Genomic DNA, 24,192 nt, shown 5'->3' with positions numbered 1-24,192 from the left:
CCAAATGTACGATCATTGTAATATTCTATACGACTATATTCCACAGCAGTCTTCTTATCCCTTAAACCCCCTTTGATCTCAATTTTGTTACCCTGGGATGTGTGCATGTGCACAGGGAGACACACGCACGCACACACGCGCGCGAGCGCGCACACACACACACGGCACACATACACACACCATTGCATAAATACATATAATAACATAAGCCTACAAGCAGGCATAAAATGAATACAAAATCAGTCAACAGTGTTTTTTGTTTTTATTTTATGAACTTTGTTAAATAGAAGTTGAAGTAGGCCTATAGGTCTTATAGATCCCATCACAGAGCAAACTGCTTAAGCACGTTACACAAGATCACGGGCCTCGCGCTCTTCTTGAATAGAAGGTTTTGTTCCTCGCAGTTCTGTGATGGTCAAGTGCTTTCATGCGCCCTAAATAGAGGAGAGCATTTTGCATTTTAAGCTATTCTGCCTTTCCTTTGTCATATCCACGGGCTGTCATAGCTACAGGTTGTGTTGAATTTGCAATGCCACTCATCGATGTATGCCTATTGAGTTTGGCACGTGGACAGTTATCCTTCCCACAGCGAGGCGTAATTGAATGTTGGTAGTACAAAAGCTTCAGACCTTGTCAGTTTTCCCTTTCCCTTTTCAGAGATGCGCACACAGGCCAAAATGCTACAAGACCTACGTCTGACAGGCCTTCTTTTGATAGCCCCCCCACGCATGTATCGTGTCCATATGGTCAATAGGCCTCATATAGGCCTACTAATTAGGCCTACGTCATTTGTATAAACTTGAGTTTGAATTGTTATAGCTTTATATGTCTGACTGCAGGGAAGCTTCTTATATAAACCCCAAATTACACCAGACTCTTTTTTATGATCTCAGCACCTTCTTTAACTATATACTCTCCTATACTCTTTTCAACCTATCCTATTTTTACAATCTCTTCTTCCCGAGATAGACAAGTCGCAAATCCTGCAGATTCCTTCAGTCTCACAAACTGCAACATGAGAGCTTTGCAGCCATGCAGCCCCTCTGTTTTGTGAAGGTGACAGTAACGGTTGTCAATAACAATATAATATGCAGACGCAGATCAGTCACTTCTAAAAACAAACAGTGGCTTATATATATACAGTATATAGGGTCTACATGTATAAAGCAAGTAGGCTACGGATGTATTAGCCTATAAGCTTTACTGTATGCATTGACGGAGAGGGGAGAGAATTTTTCGTCATAGGTTATTGTTGAGCATATATGCTATTGTAAATATTATTGAGTATCTGCAGAAATAGTGTGTCCCATTTAGACAGGCTGTACATCTCACGTCTGACTGCTCAGGCGTGACAAATACAGTCTTTGTTGAATTTTTTGAAAATTTAATTTATTCTTAAAGAAACAGGTTTTTTGGCAAGAAGGAAAAATCAGAAGGGAACTATCATGCCACAAGGCTATAATGCAGCACGATGTAGATTTGTTAGGCTATACTGTAGTAAAATGAGACACTAACGATATTCTGCGTTATTATTAACCCTATAGTGGGCAATATCTGCGAAGATAAGGCGCATGTATATAGACTCCTGCTGCACCTTTGGCATGCAGCGTTGGAGTCAGTCAAATATTTTATATGGCATTAAACCTGCAGCCTTATATTGTGGTTCCTAACAACGGCATCAAGATGCATCTTTAGCTCGGTAAACACATGCCTATTATGTAATCAATGGAAGCTGCCGGTTCGTAGTGGACCGGACCGGGGCCCTACATGGAGCTGTTCAGCACAGAAAGTGTGCATATTGAGAATGAGGGATTGTCCATTTCTTTAGAGAAGTAACAATAGAATTATCATGACAAAGAGCACCGAGGGACTCAAAAGGTTGATTTCAGCAATACAGTCTTTTCATTCGGAGGAAACTATGGGACAAGTTAACGTTCGATGTAGAAGAGGCGAAATGCTATGGCTATAGAAGTGAATATATAGAGAGAAAATAAATCAACGATCGTGTTGATAAAATGGGGCTTTTAAAATGCATCCGCTGATCAGGAAAAATATCAAATGACAAGAAAACGTAATGGAGGTATAGAAGTGTGTAGGCCTACTTTCATAAATATCATATTGCATTATACGCCAATAGAATGCCTAATTAGCTATATTTGCTATATGTCTTCTCAAAACTCATAACCTATAATATTTGCCTAAATCGATAACCTTCGTGCTGACAGCTAGTGTTACAGTCTACTGTGACATATGTATATTATTATTTTCATTTTTATTTCAGTGAATATAGGCTACATGCAGGCTGCTTGTTCCCCATAAGATATGTCATGACGTTTCCCCACCTCGTCCTGCACTGTCAAGGCTATACATCTAAGTTGTTAGATTGAAATGTGCACACTTATTTATATCAAATATAGCTAAACGTTCTCAACGCATATCTTATGGGTGAAAAATAAACCCATGTGTTGACATAACAGGGACACGTACGGGACACGCAAACGGGTATTTGCATATACTGTATATATATATATATAAACCAGAACTGGGATGGCGTATATATACAAATGGGCTTTCTTTCAGGAGTTTTACAACTTCACTCACAAAATGGTATAGGTTACATCTTTGTAGAATATACACTACATGACCATGCATGCCCGCGAGACCAAAAAAAAGTCCCAAATTAATATTGTCATGCAAATGGTGAAGTATTGTGCAAGTGTTTTGCACTGCATGGCCCAGGCGTTTGTTATCTCCTTTCCTTCCATCCCAACGTCTGCCCTCTACTACAAGTGTCTTTATTTTACGATTGTATCAATAAATATGATCGTAGGGTATATAGTCTATATAAGTTAATTGGAAAACCCTGTCTTATAGCCTATACTATTTACAAAACTTCATTTTAGACATACGTCTATCGTAATTGAATTTCCACTTTTATGACAATTGAAAAGTTGTGCATTTATTTGCTTATATTGTCCAGGCTATATGTGCGTTTGCTAGAAATGTACGTATTATGAACATTTGATGCCTGCATCCATAGTAGCCTTCAGACAAGACATAGCCTATATTCCATCTTATATAGGGTACAGTATAGCCTATACCCTAACATATAGCTTTCGACTATAACCTTTTTATTATTCCAGGAATTTAACAAAAATGCCAATACATTGTACGCCCTATATACGGTAATAATGTAACCAGGTGCCACTGCAGACACACTGGGCTGTGTGACATTCCATTATCCTATGCTATTAAACCCAGGTAGCCTATGGGCTGCTCTCCTTGTATTCATGTGGAAATCGCCACAAATGTGTTTTTTTTGTCTTAATTAACAATTGTTTCACTATACATTTTTCCACGTGTATAAAGGTTATGACATTTTGTATCATTTTATTTTGTTTTATTTTTATTCCAGCCATAGCTAAATTTATAGCTGTGTGTTTCACTAAGTTGTAGAAACACATTCAAAAGTAGTCCATAAACTCCAGCACTCGATAGAAATCTGAACAGCCTCACTGGGGCTAAAGCTGATAAAACTTCGGTTATAAAAAAAATAATACAAATGGTCGCTTACGTTATGCTACTGTGTAGTAGCCAAATGATTGCTAACCTAACGTTCATATTATAAAAGAATAGCGCATATTAAATCGCTATATACAAAAGCAAAAAGAACGGAGGAAAAATTCCAGCCTAGCGGTGGGCATCGCCGGCTGCGGCTGTCTGCTCCAGTATTAACTTTCACTGTCTTCGTTCTAATCAAACTCTTACTTTCCGCCGTACTTAATTCCATATTTTCAATTCCTGATCATTACTTTCCTCTTTTTCTACTTCTATCTATCTATCCATCCCTCCCTCCCTCCTCTTTCTCCCTCCCTCCCTCTCTCTCTCCCCAGCTCTCTCCTTTGCTGAATCTTATTGATCCAGAAGGCGGCTAATTAGCCCTTCCCTTCGTGCCTGTGTAATGAAGCACATGCGCACTGAATTAATCACAGCCATTTTTTGCAGGAAACTAATTAGCAGGAATAAAGATCCAAAGAGTTTTTTTCTTTTCAATCATCAGATCTCACTTTCACCTCTTCCTCGCTCCCTCTAACACAAGACTCATCGCCTGCTTTGCATCCAAATTATTTTTATATTGCCTTTACAACTAATAGCCTACTTCGTTTTTTTTACACTCCGCAACAACAATGATCTTTCTTTTGCCATCCTAAGCGCAAACTGACCAAAAGGGACTGCCTTGATGGGATCTTTAGCTAAATCGTCTCAATACTGGATTAAAAAGCAAGGATCACAAAGCGGCAGCGAGAAATTGTAAGTTTCAACTTTGCGTTTGTCTCTTTTCCTCTCCTGTTTCTACGATTCTATTCTTTTCGCTATATAGACTTATCTGGATCTCTCTTCCCACTGCACGTAGCCTGTAGCCCATGTAACGGACCTAGCATTTACCACATTTTGAGAAATGACAAGCGATCACAAGTTACCTTCATGCAAGTAGTTTGTGTTTATTCTCGGTTTTATACGTATCGTTACCTGTGTTTACATCTGCGATCGTCCTCGTTCTCCTCATTGAATGGAAGAAAAGCAACGGGCAAAAAAAGACAAGCAAGCGATCCTCTCCCCGAGCAGTTGACCACCGAAAAACACCGTTTTCAACACATTACGTGCATTTTCGATGGGATCGGGAAAGGCATACTGGGCTTATTGGTGTCAAGAAACATGTTTAGGCACAATTGCATTCAGATCAGGTTTATATTCGGTAGACGAAGCGATGGGGAAGCAGCGGCAGCTGCACATGAGCGCAGCCCCGAAAGGAACTCGAAGTCCAGCTTCTATGGTCCGTGTCCGTCCGGCGACGTGCAGGGGAACCACCGACCCGCTTTATAATTTGGACAGATATGGCACTTGCCACATATATCAAGTGTTTTCAGCATCGTTGTAGTTTATAAAATCCCTTTGGATAAAAAGCTCGCTTTTCTCCTCCCGACACGAATCTGAGACGTGTGTAATCCCTCCGCCCAGCCTCAGTTCCTCTACTTTTTTCTCTTTCGCACTTTGTCCATCTTTTTCTCTTTTTATTTTTCATGGGTGTTTTGCTTCTTTGAAGCGTTGTTTGAGTCGATTCTTGTTCATTCCCTGACGGAGCCACATGCAAATCGATCGACATGTGTGCGTGCGTGCGTGTGTGTGTTTGTGTGTGCGTGTGTTATGCGAGTGGCTGTGGTGGTGTGTTCAAAAACGGAGCCTCGGTTCCTTCATGACCAGAGCGGACCATCCAGACCTCGGATACGGGAGAGCCCGTTGCACCGAGGCAGGGTTCGAGCTGTGGGTTGAAAGGAAGGATATGTTACTACTTTGGGAAAGACAATTAGGTAGTCTATACCCTAAACATTTACATTATCAGACGCTCGATGGAACAATAGTTCGGTTTTTGAAGAATAGCTACGTATAACCGAATGAAAACATCTAGATTTTTAGCCTGCAACCTAACTAAAAGACGACACAATAATAATACTTGAGTTATTGGTATTAACTTGAACTAGGAAAGGTACATCTGCAGTACCTTAGCATCACTAAACATTTTACTTTCTTTCTCAGAAAAAAACCTCATACAGGCTACATAGGTTTTAATAGCTCAGGCGGAAAAAAGCAAACGACGCATGGAATGAGATTTCTGGGCCGAATGGGCCTGATTAAAAATATAGGCAAATTTATTTTACCCTACACCGCACGTACGCTATAGTTCAAACTGGTGTCCCCAAAAGAGGGACTGGCGGACAGTCGACTGCCGGACAGTCGAGGGAAAAAAGCAGTTGGCATCTTTGCGTTTAGGTGCCATAAAATAGCCTGAAGAACTCCAGAAAAGTAGCCTACAGAAAACATTGATGACTAGGATGGAGCTACAGTCAGAAATGGCTGAAAGAATGTGCCAGTCTTGGATTTTTCGCGACACAGAGACGGGAAAGAAGAAAAAAAAGAGGCTTTGCTAGCAGAGGCAAGGATGTGCGAGGTTGGGGGAGAATGAGAGGGGGAGGTTGAGAGGCTGGGGTCAGACAGCAAGAAGCAGGGGAACAGGGGTCATGGAGTGAGTGCAAAGATAGATAAAAAAGAACGAGCGGAAACCCCTCACTAACAGTGGATGGAAGACAGAAAGGCAGAATGGGACTGCACGGGGAAACAGTGGTAGCCTAGTAGTGGATTTAGGGTGGGGTACGTGGGCATGTTTTGGGGTCACACAAAGCATTATTAAAATTCTGGGGGTCAACCAGATCAAGCATATGGCTCTGCTTTTGCAAAATCATATGGGAGACAAAAGATAGGCTATAGCCGCTAGTTAATTTTTTGTATAAGTGCTAATTTATTATCGAGAGTATAGTGGTGATATAGTTAGATAGTATAAAAGGAAAGACAAAAAAAAACCAAAACAGTTTGGGTGGGTGGTTTAGGAACAGGGGGTTGGGTAGGGGGGGTCAGATAGCCATGGGCCATAGAGAAAAAGTCAGACGAGAGGTCAGAAAAACAGACCCCTACCTTCCAGTTTCTAGAGGAGCTGCATAGCTTCCACAAACAGATACCTTGGGCCAAAGGGCATGAAGGGGCAAAGATGAAATTCAAAGTAACTAAATACTGCACTATTTTTCCCTTCTTCACAAAATAGAACACTGTGTTCTAACCCCTGCTCCTTTGGTTTTTGCCTTTTGTAGTATTATCATTGTATTCAGTATAGGCTACAATAGTATGGTCGGTGTATGGAACATATAGCTCTCACAAATCTCAGGGAAACGATGGCATGGAGCATAGTAGGCTATGGGACAGCATAGTAGGCTATGGGACAGGTAGCCCACTGTGCCAAAATTCCAGTGATCTCTCCCTTTCTCCTCACACACGGCTCCTTCTCCTCCTCTCTCTCACCCCCACACTGTTCTCCTCCTCCTCCTCCCTGACTCTGTCCTCTGTGGCAAAACAAAGACGAGGGAAATCTTTAGTGTCATCTCTCGTGTGTGATTTTTCCGTCTCGTTGTTCTCACTGTGAACATTTACTGGCGAAGGTATACGTTTTTCATTTGCTGTTTTCTTGCGTGTTCTATTTCAAACATGTTACAAACGTGTTTGGGGATGCCGACTATAATAAGCTCACTTCTGAACCTCATATCAGAAGTAGGCTATTTCATTTAAGAGAACGAAGGGTTGTGAATGTGGAAAAACGGTGGATGTTTTTTATCACTGACAATGTTTATGAAAATCACTGGTAAATGATACTGGTCAGACTATTTTAATTTTCTATTTTTGATTAAGAATCACATAAGAGAAGTGAATTTAAAAAAAGAATATACATTTAGCCCAGGTTATTATTATTTTTTTATTTATTTTTTTATTTTTTTATTTTGAAGAATACTTTCCTTCTCTTTTGTTATTTGTTGATAGATGTACTTGATATGTTTGGTAAATCTTAACACTAGATAGATGTACTTGATATGTTAGGTAAATCTTAACACTAGATAGATGTACTTGATATGTTAGGTAAATCTTAACACTAGATAGATGTACTTGATATGTTAGGTAAATCTTAAACCTAGGTTGACCTGCAATTAGTTATGGCAAATTCACAATGCATGTTGTAGGATGCAGCATTTGATGCTTCATTTGTCTGTTGTCTACAAACAGACAAATTAAGCATAGTAAGTCAAATACTGCATCCATATCACAACATGCATTGGGAATTTGCAGACTCTACATGACAGTAAACCCAAATAGATTCAATCCACAGTTCTGTTGACATTGCTGCGTTTCAAAGCTATAGCTATAGTATAGATAGTGGTGATTCAGATTATTGTATTATTAAGAGAAAGAGTGGACACATAGTTGAAGAGGTTTCTGTTGTTGACATTGATGATCATTATTCACAATGTAAACAAAGAATATTCAGTATTATAATGCTGTAGTGTCTGTGTGTGTGTGTGTGTGTGTGTGTGTGTGTGTGTGTGTGTGTGTGTGGTAGTCTCTCTGCCTCCATTGACACACATTATCAGTCTGTATTACCTATACCGTTCTCCCCAGTTAGTCGTCCTACATGAGCATACAAGGTACATGAGCATATTTAATGACTGGTGTCGCACAATGTTCACATCCTCCTGTTATACTGGGAATAGCGAATGCAGTTGAGATGAGATGTTTTTTTTTTTAAAGAACAGCGGCCGTTGCTGATGGACTTGCTTACATGGTTATTGGTAACACAGAGAAGAGGGGAGACAGCGCCTCTGGCCGTCTACCACAGTGTGTGCGTCTCCCCCTCTCTCTCTCTCTCTCTCTCTCTCTCTCTCTCCCTCTCACCTCCTACCCTTCCACTCATGGGGACTGGCACCAGAGGAACCACACTGCCATGTGCTTTAGTTGGAAGATAGCCCTCTTTGGGGCAACAGCAGGCCGCTTAGGGGCAGGGCATGCATGGGCTATAGCACCTTATTCAACGCACATTGGATGGTCACCCCCAGGTCTACACACAGAGAATTAAAAGAAGAAAAAAAACATTTTATATTGTTACTAAGAATTTAGGTGTAGAATACACTGTTCATTAAATCACAAGGAGCTAAACCCAAATAATAATAGTAATCATAATAATGATAATTATTATGATGGCAATGCTAATCATTAATAATACAAATTATTATTATTTGTTTGTTTTCACATTTAGTGTATTAGTATTGTATAGTATTGTAATTTTGAAAACAACAAACAAAAGGAGGAAATGGATTCCTTGTAAAGGACGTATGGTAAATATGAATATGTTCCATGTGGATGAATCCAGTGAGAACGGAGTGCTGAGTGTAAATCATCTCTCTCTCATCTGCTTGCCGTTGAGACGTGTGCACAACCGAGGCTATAGCTGACGTCGACAATGGCTCCAAATGTTATGTGTTTGTTAATGTATGTTTTGAATATGCAAGTTTGTGCAGCCCAGGACCAGTTCATCCAGTTTGTGCCAAGCCAAGACCAGTCATGTACGTGTCATCCTGTCATAAAAGAGGAGGGGGGGGGGGGGCTTAGTGCATGCTAAGGGTGAAAATGTGGAGGGAGGCTGGAATAAATGAGTGTCACGCTCAGGTCTGTCTGTCTGTGTGTGTGTGTGTGTGTGTGTGTGTGTGTGTGCGTGTGCGTGTGCGTGTGCGTGTGCGTGTGTGTGTGTACCTGCTCCCTAATCCCCAGCAGCCCCCACAACCACCACAAGGGCTCTCTCTCCTCTCCACTGGCAGCGAGCACATCCTTTCTTTCCCTGTCCTCTTTCTGAGTTCTTGTTCTCACTGTCTTACTTTTATCTTTTTGAAGTGAAGTTGGCAGGAATTCCTGTGGTTTGCCGTTTCACAATATGTTATCGTGTTAACAATCTCCACTAAATCATTGTGGTGGGGTGGATTTATGATTGAGAGGATGTGCATGTGGCTGTGTGTGTGTGTGTGTGTGTGTGTGTGTGTGTGTGTGTGTGTGTGTGTGTGTGTGTGTGTGTGTGTGTGTGTGTGTGTGTGTGTGTGTGTGTGTGTGTGTGTGTGTGTGTGTGTGTGTGTGCTCGCAAAATAAATGCTTTACATTATGAATATATGCAATCATTCTTTACATTACATTATTACATAATTTTCTTTACATTGTTCTATATTAAGAGCTTGTTTGTTTCTTTTAATTTGTTGTCTTATTTTGTCATTTTTGTGACATTTTCCAAAACATAAATCAAAACATGACATAGATCATGCGGTATGCTACTCAGTATTGACTATTTAATATTATATATATAGTATTATCATATTGAAGATGAGTCTAGACTTGAGAATAAAATGAATACAAAAGTAAGTCATACGAGTGATGGTGTGTAAATAGATAGAATAGATTGGATCATAACATAGTAGGTATTTATTTTGTAATGGGCCTACTAATTGTGATATGTCATTCACATTACTGAAGAAATAGAGATTGTACAATATAATGCAATATGCATTTATACACATTTGCAGTTCCAATGATGTGGCCATAGTTCAACTGTGTGTACTGAATGCACCTGATTAATTTCCTAGAATGTATTTCTGCCTGGTAGCATGCTATATTGGTCAGTGGTGTTGTGGCTGTATACATGCTGTCGCAGTGATAAAGCCTGTTTTATTCTGGGGTGCTAAATTGACGATGACCAGCCGAGCTATGCGATGCCTGTCTTTCTGGACAGGGGTTAGCAATATCATAAAGGCTAGTGTGTGTGTGTGTGTGTGTGTGTGTGTGTGTGTGTGTGTGTGTGTGTGTGTGTGTGGGTGTGGGTGTGGGTGTGCGTGCGTGCGTGTGTGTGTGTACGTGATATGGCGTGCGTGCGTCTACATAGCATGGAAGCTAAAGCTGCACAGTAAAATCCTCAGTGCTAATTTCTCCATTTGTATCTCCGAGGGTATAGGCTGTACACATTTCTATACACTCCTAGTTAAAGAAACACGGAGGATTTGACTGTGTGTGTGTGTGTGTGTGTGTGTGTGTGTGTGTGTGTGTGTGTGTGTGTGTGTGTGTGTGTGTGTGTGTGTGTGCGTACAGTATATCGTATTTGGGGCAGCAGTGGCTAGCTCTAGTATCTTGTAGGCAGGAGCAGCGGCGCATGCACACACGCGGATGAGAGGCTGCATGGACGAGGCAGGCAGCAGCAGTCCAGGGGCTGCAAAATTTTGAACTGAGCTGCACCCCAGCAGCCCCCGCGTCCCCCCCCCCCCCGTCCCTAAGCCCACCCCTCTCTTGGACCCCGGAGGCCAGCATTCCACCCTCTGCACTGGCGCTTATCATCACAAAAGGACAGAATGCATAAAACATGGAGGACGCCATAGACAGAGGCGGCCCAGGTCGCCTTTCTCTCCCCACGCTGAGCCCCGGGACAATGCGCTGGGCCCCTCTGGCCTGTGACTCTGACGACACACTCGCCGTCTTTTTATCCCCTCTGGTTTCTTTGTCATCCTCTCTTCCTCTTCCTCTGTGGTACCCGAGGTCCGTGGAGCGATTGCTGCCCTCATATTGTATTGTTTGGGTCCGTGTCAGTGAAATCTGCATTGTGTAATGCAAGCAGCATGCATGTTAGGAGAAATGGAAGCGTGCGCACGTGTGTGTGTGTGTGTGTGTGTGTGTGTGTGTGTGTGTGTGTGTGTGTGTGTGTGTGTGTGTGTGCGTGTGTGCGCGTGCGCGTGCGTGTGCGCGCGCATGAGGGAGAGTATGACGTGCATCATGTGCATCAACAGTGTACAATAACATGGGATATCACCTTTTGAATATTTAATTGGAAATTTACAACAACAAAATAAAAAATTAGACAAGCACATTTACCTGTAAATTTACATTTGCTAAATATTTTAATAATTACAATTTGTAAGTATACTGTCAATTAAGAACAATTATATTTTACACTATAATCCACAGTATGTAAAATAGATTATGCTCTTTATAATGTAATGTAATGTCACAGATCCATTTGGGGCAGTTTTCAGAATGAGTCAAATCAACACTGAGGATATAACACTGCTGTAACACACACACACACACACACACACACACACACACACACACACACACACACACACACACACACACACACACACTTTATTTATTATATTTTAAACCTATCTGACATATTTGAATTGATTATTCATATTTGAAGCCCAGGTTTTTGCTCCAGCTTGAGGTATTACATATAATACAGTATGTGTCTGTCTGTATCTCTGTCTGCCTGTCTCCGCATCTGACGGACGGCTGGGATGTAGGAATGTCGTGTTAGGATGTGCTGGACCCCAGCAGGCCTATGGCACTTCCTTTCTGTGTACCTCACAGCTTATCCTCCCCAGGATTATAGAGAAGAGAAAAGAAAAGAGGGGTTGCAGGAGCCCCCTCTCCGTCTCTCACAATCTGCACTGCCAAAAAAATATAAAGAAAAGAAAAACTCAATAAAAAGTGTGATTCACTTGCAAATGTGTGGCAGCCTGTATGTGTTCCGAATAGGGCACAGAGAGAGAGAGAGAGAGAGAGAGAGAGAGAGAGAGAGAGAGAGAGAGAGAGAGAGAGGAAGGATAGACGTAGAGTGAGAGCAAGCTGTAGCATATTTCAGTGTGAGTCTGCCTCATCACAGCAACAGTGAGGTGAAGCTAGCGACTGCTTCTGCCTGGACAGGAAAAGCAGCCGACTCCAGAGAAATTCACATTGGCAGATTCTCCTGGGGTTATTGTGTGTGAACTGTGTGAACTAAGCATGCCTATAGGCTGTACGTAACTCCATGCGTTTGTGGAAACATGTTTTCTTTTCCCCCTCCCCTTTTTTTATCAGTTCATTCTGTGTGTTACGGACGGTCATTCAGTATATATGTAGTTGCTTCTTATTTGTAATTCCTTGAGCTTGGTCTGTGGAGGCTTGGCTTGGTCTGAGCTTGGTCTGTCGTTTTTCCTCGTTGCCCCTAGGCGACTGGTCGCTCAGTAGTGAAAGGGTTAAGAAGCGCAGGGATAGCCCTCTTTGTCTCTGCGGCCCTCTTTGCCATTGTTGTGGTGGAATTGAGCTCGGTGCACCTCACTTGACCACAGCCAGGCAATAAAATGGCCTCTAAAGTGCTGCAGCTTCCCTACCCTCTGATGTCTGCTCTCCACCACGCTTCTGCTGCTATCTTTCCCTTTTTCTATTCGCTTACACATATTATTCACTTACAGACATGCGCAAGCGCGCATGCACACACACACACACGTGCGCACGCACACACACACACGTGCGCACACACACACACACACACACACACACACACACACACACACACACACACACACACACACACACACACACACACATACAGTAATACTAATAATATAATAATAAGCTTTATTTATATAGCACCTTTCATACAGGGTTGCAGTTCAAAGTGCTTCACAGGCAGGACATACATCAAGTGCTTTACAGTGAGGTCATAGGTTATATCAAACACAATACGAGACAAGACAAGACATTAAGACAAAACAGTGAATGTACATAAAGTCAGACATCGAGATAAAAATAGGCATGGAAAGGTCAAGCATTTATTTAAAGATATTTGTTGAAAAATAATAATAAAATACATGCTACGGTAGGGTGGAGTATGTATATATACGGTGTATGTATGTATGTATGTATGTATGTATGTATGTATGTATGTATGTATGTGTATGTATGTATGTATGTATGTATGTACCGTGTGTATTTATGTATGAATATGAATATCCTTTCTATTTTGGCAAATTCTGGTGAATTTAATTTTCCTATCAGTCTAATTTCAATACAATTACATAATTGTAGGCAACATGTAATGTTTCTCTCATTTAGACGAATGTGAAAATATACGCAATAAAAAAGTGTCGCTTGTTTTGTCTTCTATTTACTGGGAATGTCAGTAAATGGCAAGACCGATTGCTTTACCACCCACTTGATTGTGTCAACTTATCAAAACTAGGATCACCAGTATTATACGCACCGAGGGACTGTTGAATACAACAGTGCTATTAGGACTACTGTATTCTCCAGCCATTCCCTCTATTGTATTAGTTGCAGTGATAATATATATATATGCATTGTGCACACCGCGATATTATTTCCCTGCTTGGGGAATGCATTATTATAATGCATTGTGTTGGTGGTATTGTGTTTGATTGCGCAGATGATTGTTTATGTTCAGAGTTCCACCTTTGCAGACATTGTAATTAAAGAGACAATATGCGGCACACGTGTCTGTCGCCATCCGATCTCATCTCGTCAAAATAAGCATCTAGTTCTTAGACCGGGCATGTCAAAGGATTTATGAAAGATTTCTGATTGGCTGGATTATAATTGGCACTCTCCCCGACTCCGAGTGTAAGCTATGTACGCCAGGTGTCCTACAGACTGCATTAAGTGTTACACCAGGCTTGCAATTAAATCAACACTTCCTCAAAGCTACATTATTACAGCTCCAGATTCAGCTGAAGGATGTCTCTGTCCTAGTCCTACTACAGTATATGTGCCTCTACCCTCCCCCCTCCCCAACCATCCTTCGCGTTCTCTATCTTTCTCTCTCACACACGCTGTCTCGCTGTACCTAAAACAAACGCTCCTTCTCATTTTCCGTGTGTTAAATGAACAAACATGAGGACCTCAGCGCCTCATAATAAATTGATTAGAGAGAAGCAGACTCCCACACAGCAACACTGAACACTGGAGATATATGTGTGTTTGTGTTTGGCCTGAGGAGGAAGAGAACTCTCTCTCTCTCTCTCTCTCTCTCCCTCTCTCTCATTCTCTCTCTCTCTCTCTCTTTCCCTCTCTCTCATTCTCTCTCTCTCTCTCTCAACCTCCCCCCCCCCCCTCTAACACACAAGCACAGACAAAATGTATATTTATCTTGGTGTACGGCAGCTCTGTTTTTCTACAACCTCCCATCTGTATGGTTAGCCATGCTCTCATCACTGTATTGTGACTATACTGGTCGGTGTCTGATGACAAGCGACAGAGCTTCGGCTGTTCCATATTCCACACGCGGCTCTCCGTCAGTGTTTGGTTTTCATTTGGAGGTTCAGTACACCGGCACAGGGATTTGGGGCTGGACTGGAGGGGGGGTGGGGCAGCTCTCCAGTCTCCAGGGACTGCCACAGGGCTAGACGGCCGTGACAGACCGGTGACCTCGGCTTTGTGACGTCACTCGCCTCGTCTGGTCCCCATGGCATTCATTTTCCCCTTCTGTTTAATGAATGAAGATGGAAGGACTCGGCTGGTTTATGTGGCTTTTTGTATTATTGGCCATGTTCCACTGCATATGGAGGCCCGCGCGTAAAACAGAATGCCCGCCAATTTATAAAGGTTATTTCATTTGAATTTTCAACATTCCCCCTGTCACCTTGCTGCTTCTTATAACATTCATTTATTTTTATCCTGATATGACAGTGGATCTGTCTGTCACGTTTTGGCATGCTCGGTCAAGAATTTATGATAATACTTTTTACTTATTACTGCAGACCTGACAAATCAATATTTTTGGTTTAACAAAATAGGAAGCAAATATTCCTGTATGAAGTCAAAACCAAATAGCAGCACTAACCTCGTTTAGGAAGTTAGACTGAGTTGGCCTTGACATGGTCAGTTTGTCCTGTCTTTACATACTGGGTGCCAATCCTTTAAATGGAAATAAATGCCAGTGGTGGAAGGAGTACTTGGACTGTACTCGGTTACACGTAAAAGGCCTGTATTCAAAAATAAAAATTAAATGTTATTGGCATCAAAATATACTTATGCTTACAATGCGTCACAATGCAATATTTTGTGGGCTTGTAAATGCTCTATTTTCGACTATGGTCGAAGTAAAATGGGACTTTATGTTTTGTAATAATAATCTAAATCTGCAAACTATCTAATCACCAAAATCGCTCAAATAAATGCAGTGGAGATGTAGTGGCGGAGTCTATGTAATTTTCCTCTGAGATGTAGTGGAGTAGAAATTTAAATACTCAGGTATAGTAAATGCTGTATATTTTCCATCTCTTCTGTCACTCTCTCCTCTCCCTCGGGGCAGTGTTTAAGCAGCTTTCCTCCAGAGTACTTCTTAATCGCTTGTGGTTGGTAGAAATGTAAAAAAAATTGCCACATAGCTTAGGTGCGCTAATTTGTCTAGCATCTCTTTTGAAGCCGTGGTATTTCTTAATTAATTTTTCTAAGAAAAACAAGGCGTGTATCTGCGTTGGTGCAGAGGGTGAACGGTGGTACATTTGGCTGTTGTTATTGCCTGCTCTTTGTTGAGGCCAGGTGTTCCCTCATGTTGGGTCATGCCCTGGTGAGGAACAACAGACCACATGCGGCAGGTGAAAGACCAGAGCGTTGCAGTGGTATCTCGTAGCATTGCTGCTCTGCGGTCTGCTCAGGCGGTTCTATAGTTCTCAAAGTGGGGTCCGTCCGGGGACCCCCAGGGGTCCTTGAGAGAGTTACTTATATGTGGGTCCCTGGCACAACATCTTTTCAGATGGGGGTATACTAGACTCTGCAGCAAAACAATATCATTTTGGGCTTGAAAATGAAAATGTTTGAGAAGCCCTGTTCTAGGCGAAGCTATAAGCAGTCTGGAGCTGGAGCTGGAGATTAGCACAGGAAGTCTCCCCTGTATGGTGCTGGAGTCCTGCTCTCTTCTGTTGGTTAGCAGAGCTCTGCGGAGTTTCCCTGCTAGCAGAGTCACGAGCAGGAGCACTTTGTAGGTGACACAGTCTTGTGTTTACACTAGAGAGACTATGGCTGGGAGGAGAGAAAAGCGTGAGGTGTGTGTGTGTGTGTGTGTGTGTGTGTGTGTGTGTGTGTGTGTGTGTGTGTGTGTGTGTGTGTGTGTGTGTGTGTGTGTGTGTGTGTGTGTGTGTGTGTGTGTGTGTGTGTGTGTGTGTGTGTGTGTGTGTGTGTGTGTGTGTGTGTGGCAGGGGGGGCACTAGTCTCATCACATCCTTCCGTTCTATAGTTTTTTCTTTTTTTCATGAATCACCATTGTCATAACAACGGTGCAGACAGAAAAGGCTGAAAGGGCCTTCATACAATGGCATTTCTCCAACAGTTTGCATGAAATGCACTAGATTGTCTTCAATGTGTGTTAACTTGGTCTGCGCTGCCACGTTCCTGTATTATGGTGTGTTAACTTGGTCTGCGCTGCCACGTTCCTGTATTATGGTCACCCTCTGGTTTTCTAAGCACATTAAGCAAGGCTACTTGTTGTGTGTGTTTTCACCCTGATCGACACTCGCAAAGTTTCTCACACTGACTGTAGACCCCTGGCTTCCTCAGGACAATCTGGAATATGTGTGTGCGTGTGTGTGCTATAGCCTGACCGATATTATCAGTTTGGCCAATACAACGCTTATTATTTGTCTTTTTTTGATGACATCAGTATCACAATTATGCAATCGATGTTCCCCCGATTTGATCAACTTTCAACATGGCGTCCCTATTTTGAGCATTTTATAGACAATACTTATAATATAAAAAATCACACCCGTGTGAACTGAGTGGTGTAAGGTTTTATATAGCATGATCAGCTGTGGTCTGACGTAATGTCTGACGTAATGAAATCACACCAGGATGTGATTTCACAACTGGCTTTTTTTGTGCAGAGAAAATGAGCATGGTTGCTACGGTCATCCAGTTCACCCGGGTGTGATTTAATTACGTCAGAAATTATTTTGAACATAGCAACCATGCTCATTTTTTCTGCACACAAAAGCCAGTTGTAGGAGTGGTTTACACCACTCAAAAGCACAGAGGTGCTGCACATAAAAAGCCATGGCTGACACCTGTGCACCCCCCCCCCCCCCCCCCCCACACTCCCCCCTGTTTAACCTGATTTCTGTGGTCAGAATAAAAAGCAGCTTCTCATGACAGACAGCTCAGTGGGCTTTCAACAGGAAGCCTGGCAGCACTGTTTCACAATCCCTCTAGAAACAGGAACTGAATACCCCACACCATGGTGTGCCATTCACATTTTCTGTAATGGGTGCCAGCTTGGAATGGGTAAGAAGGGCATGAGGCTGGGATGGGGTAGGGGGGGAGGGCTCCCCCCCCCACACATAAGTGGGCCCCTGAGACATCCTAGAGGGGCATAGAGGTGTGGCGAACGTCTGTTTTGGCCATGGCTTGTGTCAGGGTGTTTAGCGTTTGCCTGTGAGGGCATTTATATGCAAATGTTAAACAACCTATTGGGGATGCCTAATTACAGTGGGGCCATTGTGTGTGTGCCAAGGCAATGAGAAGCAGGGAGTTTCTAAAACACGCCAGGCTCGGACTTCCCCTGTTTGTTTACTCATTGTCTTTCCTTATTACACCCTCATTGACACTCCCCTTTTGTGTGGATGTGCTGTTGGCCTGCATGCCGGTCCCTCCCCTCCCCGCGTGGCGCTGGAGTTAATGTTGTGAGATTAAAGAGGCAGTGCTCTGGCCCTGTTTACTTCCTCTTTCATGTACGAGGCCAGCCCTGCTCTGCTCCCATCCCAGCTGTATAGCTGTTCTCCCAGCCCGCCACGGAACCAGCCACGAATGAATCGGGCTCTTTAGCAGTCTCCCTCCTACAACCAATGTACGGCTAATTACTGCGGGTGATAAAAAATGCATTTAGGTCATGTTTCTAATATCATGCAAATTTATGAGCAGGCAGAAGCAAATATTAACTTGTGGAGTGGCTCATAGTCAACGGCTCGGGACAAAGGTACACCTCTCTGCTAATGACAAATGTGAGAGCTTCTCAGTGTGTGCGCACGGGTGTCACTTTGCTTGTTCCCTCTGTTGTTCTGGGCCAAGCAGACAGGGACAGCAGGGGACTGTGGGATCACACAGGCAGCAGAGCAGACACTGCTACTGGAGGCACAGGGAGAGGCGCTCATTGTAAAATCCCCGATTCTAAAATCTAGTTATATCTTAATCTGTAGCATTATACCATCAAAAATACGACTAGCTACTATGGTTCCCCTTTCACTTCCTGCACAGTAAGCCTCCTCAGGGTTGATTTAACCCTTGAGAACGTACAGATAGACCCTTGTCGGTCCATCCTTACACTCTCAGTTAAATCAACCCTGAGCATTTTACTTTGTGTATTTGATGATGATTTGATGATTTTCCGAGATTAATAATTTGTGTAGGATGAGGCGGATGGAGACGATCTAATTCAACTGTCCTTTATATCCTAAGAACTGTGTAGTTGATCATTCTTGCCATGTGCGTTTATTTACCAATACCAAGTTTGTAGAATGTGTGGTTATTGGTTATTTGTTTTTTGATAATCTCTCAAGAACAGATTCTGAGCTGCACTACCGAATATGTCAGCAGGGCCGTTCAGAATGTGTATACATTGTTGATAGTGGGAATGAAAACACAGGCGCACCACAGGAAGTGGAGGGTGCAGGGGGGGCGGGCAAAACTGCCAACATCCTGTTATACACATTCTATTGAGGCCTGCCCCCAGAGGCAAATTCAAAGGAAACAAACAGCAGAGGGCGCTGTTGTTCCTTTTATTTGCCGATGGGTTCCCAGATAGTTTTTTTGACAGCGAGGTTTCTGTAATTTATTTAAATTTTCTATCATCACAGATTTGTTGTTGATCAGAAGGAGGGGTGGGGCGTCTCCTGGATGCATACATCGATAGGGAGTTTACATTTACTGCATCCTTTTGGAATTGAATGTGTCAGAGATGCATGACACCGTAATGAAGCATCAACATTTGAATTGGGATTTGGTCCGGTAGATACTAGTTGTATAGGAACCGGCGCCACATTGGCACCGGGTTTGGGTTTCAGTACCCAACCCTAGTACAGTAGATCACCCACTGCTGTGCTGTATATCACAGACAGGCTCCTTTGATGCTGTCTGGCCTCAGTAGAGCTCTGGAATCAGTCATGTTATTGTGACCCAAGGTGAACAATGGAACTTGAATTTAAATAAACGCTTACACTCCAAATGTATCTTACTTATGTAATGTGTATGTTCCTGAAAGCGTACAGTATATAATTATCTAAGTTTTGTAAAAATGTATCGTAAATGTACAATTGTTGACATTTGCTGCTCCACCCCCTTTGTGATTGACAGGTTTCAGATTAGCTCCCTGTTGTATATTTTCCCGATGCTCCATGTGAACAACCCGTGCGTGTCGTGGACTTCTGATATAGCAGACTGATGGGGAAACCCAGTGGTGTCTTGATCAGCACTGATTATTTGAGAAAGTAGTGACACCGCGTCACAGCACTTTCTCAAAACAGCACCCATGATTGACCATATTCACATGCTGCACATTTGTCTTGGGGTGGGGTATGGGGTCCCCCAGGGTGGGGTATCGGGTCCCCCGGGGTGGGGTAATCGGGTCCCCCCGCAACTGCGTCTGTGTAGTCAAAACTCAGCTTCTACTGGCTTGGCGTCACAGAAAGAGCTACCTCGCTGCTAGAGAAGTTAGTGTCTCTTGCTCTCTCTAAAATGACAGTGGTGCAGCAAGTAATTAGGATTGATAGAATTATAAAAGGTCTACAAACATGCAAAGAGCATATGCATAAGGCTACACACTGTGGTAGGGAGAAGAGAAAGAGAGCTATTTCGTGTTATAGTCCAGCTTCGATAGACTGGAAATGGGTTTGGAGTTTGAGACTGGCCAGATCCCCCCTGTTTTGAAGACAGCGATTGACCCCTCCAAAGTTGGAGCAGCTGGGATTAGCATGCAGTTCTCATGTACTGTTGCCCTGCGCACGCACAGCTCCTTTCCACTGTAGCAAGTTTCATCTGACATAAAAAAACATAACTGGTTGTGGTGCCTCCTTCATTATTCTTAATTAGCTGCATTCGTGAGAATGAGTGCGTGTTCTGTGTGTGTATACTTATGTGTAGAGAGAGGGGTGGGTGAGGGTGTGCAAGTGTTATGTGTGTTAGTATTGTCCATCTCTCCACGCCACACATTCTCAAATCTAGACTGAATAAACAGCCATTTCAGACTGGCCCGGCCGCATTCCAGGGGAATGATTTGGCACTCGCACTAAGACAAAGAATGAAGGAGAGAGAACGACGAGACTGTTGTCGTCTATCTATCTCTCTCCATTTTTACTGCTTTTGTTTCACTGGCCGGTTCCTGCCGCCACCTGTGCCCCTCACCACGCCAATTAACCCCCCCCCCCCCCCCCCCTCCTCCTCCACCTCATGCACGCTCTTTCTCTGACACATACTCACTGTACACAGTAAAATCCTTCGTTAATCCAACCCTGAAGAGCATTACAAATACAGATCCATTTGGTTCCATCTGTATGCTCTTCGGAGTTGAATTAGCACTGAGGATTTTATTGTGTGTGTACACACACACACACACACACACACACACACACACACACACACACACACACACACAGGGGGAGACTGTTGGCTGTGGCCGATGCAGCCAGGCTGGATCAAAGGGCGTGTGTGAAGGAGCCAGGGCACCTCGTAGAAAGCAGCTGCTCGTTGCTGTCTCTGCCCTGACAGCAGCTAGAAATATGAGGCCTCTCCGGACCCCTGTCCTGGGAAAGGAGAGGACAAGCCGCCACACATACGTTGAGAAAAGCTTTTGTCTCTGCTGCTCTGCTCTCTCTCTTTTTCTCTCTCACACTCACACACACACGTGCACACACACACACACACACGCACACGCACACACGCACACGCACATGCACACACACACACACGCACGCACACGCAACACAAAGAAAAAGCCCTTTGTCTATGCTCATTCAGTCGCTCAGCCACAAATACAAATAGCAATCTTCATTTCACATGCACTCTTTTCCCCCCACTCCGTATACTCTTCCACGAAACCATTACATTCTCACATGCTTCATTTCCCGTCATTGTCTGTTTGCAAAAGAACGTCTTTCATTAGGTGTTTTTAGTCAATCTGGTGTGATTTCCCCGTCAATCTCCCTCCACGTTTGCCTTTCTCTCCACCTCTCCCTGCCTTTTACTATTTAGTCTGCTCTTTCTCCCAGCTTACAGTCTGTCCTTAACGCTCTCTGAAGGTGCTTTTCTTTTTTCCCTTCACTCTCGCAACCCCCACCCCCCCTCCACCCAACCCCACCCCCCCCCCCTTTCTCCTCGCATGTCTGGGCTTTCTCTCTCTCTCTCTCTCTCTCTCTCTCTCTCTCTCTCTCTCTGCCCTGCTTCTCCGGTGTGTTCAAACCTCTGACAGAGTTGAGAAAGGCATTCAGCTCCTAATCCGGCTCCCTCCATCAGGAATGCTAATGCGTGTGATTGTGTGACCCGCCAAGGCTGCGGCAACATCTGCAGGAGCCTGTACTGAACACCCCCCCCACCACACACACACACACACACACACACACACACACACACCCACACACACAGTCACACACAGACACACACACACACCCCCACCCATGCCTTTGAGCGCTCACTCGCTGCCATTATTTCATTGTTTCACTTCACGCCTGTGACTGGGGCGGCGCGGTTAACCCTGTGCTACTCGGGACAGGCCAGCTCCGGACCGGCACACACAGGGCCGGAGGGGGACCGAGGAGGGGTGTAAGAGGTTTAGGGACAGCCCTTTCCCAGGACAGGCCTCCGCGCCTGCCCATCTGGACCCCTACACACAGCTCTACACAACACACTGTTTACTCATGCATTCCACCACTCACTTTAGCGTGTGTGTGTGTGTGTGTGTGTGTGTGTGTGTGTGTGTGTGTGTGTGTGTGTGTGTGTGTGTGTGTGTGTGTGTGTGTGTGTGTGTGTGTGTGTGTGTGTGTGTGTGTGTGTGTGTGTGTGTGCGCGCGTGCGCGCGTGCGCGTGTGTGCACACACATGTTTGTGCATTTGCCTCATGTATGTGTCTTTATGTCCAATCTGTTTAAGGGTGATAGCAGCCCTATCTATATAGCTAATAGAGAGTTAAGCCATAATTGCAGGATTTATCCTCTGTATTCCACACCCAGACATTTCTAAATAAGCAGCGTTTGCCAGGACATCAGGAAAGGGAGACTTGTCTTTTGATAGGATGAGATGTGAAAGGCTTTGGGGTGTTAGCCACTAAAAATCACGTTATTAGATTTTCACCCGCCCCCTTTGCCAGGTATTTGAGTTGAAAGAAATGATTGTTTGGATTGTCTCCGTTTTCAAAAAGATGAATTACTGGTAAAGCGCAACTGACAAAGTGAATCTGCGTCAACCCGAAGCGCCGCTGATTGAATTACCCTCCTCCCCGGTGCTGGCTGCATTCCTGCATATGGACTCGCACTCCACCATTCTATGGACACACAGCATAGGAATAGATTGGATTTCCGCTTCCTTCTGCGTTCATATGCTCTCTATAAGCTTTGATAGCTGTGTGATATTGGACCTGTCAGACCTTGGCCCCTGCCCTCTCTCTCTCTGTGCAGGGTGTCCCTGAGGACCCCAAGCGGGTCCCTGTGTCTCACACCCATTATTGTAATAGCCTGAACCACCACCGACCCACACATACTCAGTGTTCATTTACATTTTGTACACTCAAGAGTTACAACTGGATACAATTATTAACCACTTTCAACCTGGCGTCCCTGTTTTAGAGTCATGTCATTATATCATTATATGTGAATGTGTATGTGTATACATAATGAATGCGTAGTTAAAATTGCGGATCTACACGCTGACAAACACGCATCAACATGCACCGCGTTTTGAGACAGTAGGTCGGCTATTTTATTTATTCAGAAGTATATGGCTTAAAGTGGTTGAGGATGTTAGTGTGTAAGGTGGGATTTTATTTTTGATTGCATTCAAATCAAAGTATAGGTATATGTTTTACAAGGATAGATGCAATCACACATGCTGCGAGATGCTGTTAAATGTACTGTATATTCTTTTGTGAGATTTCATCAGTTTGGACAGAGCAGGTTGGTACTTACTATGAATGAGATTTAGGCAGTGTAAAGTAACTAAGTACATTTACTTAACTACTGCAATTAAGTACAATTTTGAGGTATTTGTACTTTCCTTCAGTATTTTTCAATTTCCAATAATTTAACTTCTACTCCACTACACCTCAGAGGCAAATATTGTACTTTTCCTCCACTACATGTATTTGAAAACCTTAGTTACTAGTTGTACTTTGTAGATCTACAAGCTTGTAAATCTGCTATATTCAAAAGATGTTTAAACATTTGAAAACTTGAAATAGGACATTCTGCAGCAATAAGGAGTACTTCTACTTTTGGTACGTAAAGTACATTTTGATACCAATACTAATGTCTATTATTTATTACTCAAGTACATTTTGAATTCCGGACTTTTACTTGTAACAGAGTAGCTTTCTATTTCAGTATTGATTCAGTAATATTATACACTGACTCAGGTCTCAGATTCAACCAGTAACCTGTGAACTCCAAAGTGACCTGTCAGACCCGACCACATGTTGTAAAAAACACATGTACTACACTTCACCCACTATGACAGGGGTGGGCAACTGGCGGCCCGGGGGCCACATGCGGCCCCCACCTTCACTTAATGTGGACCTCAGGTTAATGTCAGAATACTGATATAGTGTTGGTCTCAGCTGTTACAATTCCACGACATGCAAACATGACCCGCTGTAATTACTGCAGTGTAAATTTGTAGCTCAATGCTCAACACAAGTATAATTAAAGGCATTTGAAATTACATCAAAAAATGTAAATTTTCAGGATTCCAATTCAAAAAT

The 24,192-nt window shown here is 43.2% G+C and overlaps 1 protein-coding gene across 2 annotated transcripts in view; it reads left to right on the top strand.

The window, feature by feature from the left end:
• Window positions 1-3,983: 3,983 nt before the first annotated feature.
• Window positions 3,984-24,192, top strand: part of zfhx3b (zinc finger homeobox 3b) — a 208,202-nt gene continuing 187,993 nt past the window's right edge. For both annotated transcript variants that reach the window (XM_079496881.1, XM_079496880.1), the window contains exon 1: window positions 3,984-4,311. The gene's annotated coding sequence lies outside the window, so the exon portion shown is untranslated. The remainder of the gene's footprint in view (window positions 4,312-24,192) is intronic.

The sequence above is a fragment of the Electrona antarctica genome (genome assembly GCF_951216825.1).
Source record: "Electrona antarctica genome assembly, chromosome: 3".
In the NCBI taxonomy this organism is placed as follows: domain Eukaryota; kingdom Metazoa; phylum Chordata; class Actinopteri; order Myctophiformes; family Myctophidae; genus Electrona; species Electrona antarctica.
The sequence above is the reverse complement of the archived record's forward strand: the minus strand, read 5'-3'. Positions and strand labels throughout refer to the sequence as shown.